Source organism: Myotis lucifugus, unplaced genomic scaffold (genome assembly GCF_000147115.1).
Source record: "Myotis lucifugus unplaced genomic scaffold, Myoluc2.0 scaffold_72, whole genome shotgun sequence".
NCBI classification, from domain to species: Eukaryota; Metazoa; Chordata; class Mammalia; order Chiroptera; family Vespertilionidae; genus Myotis; species Myotis lucifugus.
The window spans coordinates 4,616,109-4,618,949 of record NW_005871120.1 but is presented as its reverse complement, the minus strand read 5'-3'; positions in this window follow the sequence as shown (position 1 = coordinate 4,618,949).

The following is a 2,841-nucleotide window of genomic DNA, read 5'->3' as shown; positions in this document are numbered from 1 at the left end:
ACCCTTTTTCCTCATTCCATGACCCCCACTACAGGCCCTCATCTCTCCCTCACTGTATTATAGCAGCCTCCTGAGTGTCTGTCATCTTTGGCTGGTCCCAATCTGTAGCATTTGGTTGCACAATGCAGGTCACATTGAAAACCCTGTCCCTGCCTTTCTATCCCACCACCACATGGGAGCGCCCCTCATCCCAGGGTGGCATGCTGGATTGCTGATGGCCCCCAAACTGACCCAAATAGTGGGGAGCAGAGCCCGGTGTCTTCCCCGCTGCGCTTGGGACTTGATGGGCAGATGGGGCATAGGCACCAGTGCCTATGGATGAGGAGTGGGCCCCTGTACAGAATGTACACTGTCCAGTCCCCTCCTATTGGGTCGTCAAGCACCCAACCTGAGGAAGCCTTGTTGTTGTTTTTTTTTGTTTTTTTTTCTAACTATAGGAGAGCATTTATTTGGTAAATCACAGAGGTAGAAAAAGTAATTTGTAGAAGAAATGGGCTTAGGAAACAAGTTATACAGGCAAAGGAAGAGCCCTTAGAGCTTGGGAGTGAGGAAGGTAATGATAACAGCACCTGGGGGGTGGGGGCAAGGAAAGACAAGGGCATGCTCCCAGGAGGGAGAGCCAAGGAAACCTTTTTTCTTATTGCCTGGCATCACTGTCAGTGTAAAGAGGGGCCAGGCCATTGAGGAACCCTCTGAGAAATGGGTGTTATGAGGAGGGCAAAATAAAGGAGGCAGAGACGGGGGTATATTCCAGGTAAAAGGAAAAGTATGTTCACAATTCTTGAGAAATTCAATAGCCTGGTATATTTGATGAACTGTAAGAAAGTCAATGCAACTAGCTCAGGGGTGGGCAAACTTTTTGACTCGGGGGCCACGATGGGTTCTTAAACTGGACCGGAGGGCCGGAACAAAAGCATGGATGGAGTGTTTGTGTGAACTAAAATAAATTCAAAGTAAATATCATTACATAAAAGGGTACAGTCTTTTTTTTTTTTTTTTTTTTTTAGTTTTATTCATTTCAAACGGGCCGGATCCGGCCTCTCGGCCAATAGTTTGCCCACGGCTGAACTAGAGAGTGAGAAACAGACAAACAGAACACAGAAAAGACAGCTGGACTTGGAGCTAGCAAGACACCAGAAGTGAGCCTGTGAATTTCATTTCCCAACCCTTGATGGCAAATTCTTATGCATCTGGTCTTGGCACTTCCATAGGCGTGCCCTGCTGGTGGCCGAGCACAAGTTGCAGGGATTCTTCTCTAAGGCTGAGCAAAGATTTCTGGGAGCCCCAGCCAGCGCACCCTCACCTTCCACCCACTAATTGCTGCCCCAAGGTGGAACAGAGAGGAGGGGAACTTGATGTCTAGTGTTGTCTCTCAGAGTAGCACTGGAATTTTCTTCTGAGTTCCCGGGAGCATATGACTTTACCTCCATTATTAATGGGCCCTGTCTAAACCACAATCCCAACAGTTTTCAAAATTCACCTCATTGCCATCATAAAAAAGCAGTTAGCCTTGGCTGGTGTGCTCAGTGATTAGAGTGTTGGCCCATGCAAAAGGGTTAAGGGTTTGATTCCCAGTCAAGGGAGACAACCAATCCATGTGTCTCTTCCACATCGATGTTTCTCTCTCCCTCCTTCCCTTCCACTCTCTATGGTTGAAGATTAACAACAACAACAACAAAAAGCATTTATTAGATGTCAAATTGCACATCAGACAGACATAATCACTGCCTAGTAAGAGCTTGCAATGGAGAACTAAGCCTTATGTGAATACATCAAAAACAGTAAAATCAAAACATTAAACAACAATACAAGTACATACAACAAACATACTTATGAGGTATCCAAAGGAACTGGAGATTGCAGCATATTCACAGATTTCTATAAATGTACACTTAGGTCATATCCCTATCCTCCCCAGGCTGTTAATGCAAGGAGGGATGTTAAAAAAATAAAAGATAGCCGAAGCCGGTTTGGCTCAGTGGATAGAGCGTTGGCCTGCGGACTGAAGGGTCCTGGGTTCGATTCCGGTCAAGGGCATGTGCCTGGGCTGTGGGCACATACCCAGTGGGGGATGTGCAAGAGGCAGCTGATCGATGTTTCTCTCTCATCGATGTTTCTGACTATCTCTCTCCCTTCCTCTCTGTGAAAGATCAATAAAATATATTTAAAAATAAAAAAATAAAATAAAATAAAAGACAAACCTGGCTGGAGTGGCTCAGTGGTTGAGCTTTGACCTTTGAACCAGGAGGTCACAGTTTAATTCCAGGTCAGGGCACATGCCCCGGTTACGGGCTCAATCCCCAGTAGGGGGCTTGCAAGAGGCATCCAATCAATGATTCTTTCTCATCATTGTTGTTTCTCTCCCCCCCCCCCCCCCGCTACTCTCTGAAATTAAAAAAAATAAATCCCCCCATATAAAAAAAAACTAAAATGGAAATTGTTTTACCTGGAGTTCAACCACTTGCTATTGAGGGGGCTGACCATCAAGGGGGCGGTGCAGAACACGGGTGGCCTCCAAGAAAAGGTGCTGGCAGTGGGTGGCAGTGGAGGGCTGCCGGCCCCAATGGGCCTTGACAAGAGCGGGAATGTGGGTGGATGGGGGAGCAGGGGAGCAGCAACACCAGGCCAAAGGCAGGTGTGAGCAGGGGGCGGAGGGGGGGGGGGGGGGGATTCCCCCCCCCAAAAGGGAACCAGAAGGCCAAGAAGGGCCTTAACCCCCTTTACCGGGGAAGGGCCCCACGGCTGGGAAAGGGGAAAATGGGGGTTTGGGGGGGAGAAAAAAACTCCCACGGAACCGTGGCGGGGGGGGGGAACCCCCTCCCCCAGAAATGGGGGGGGGGG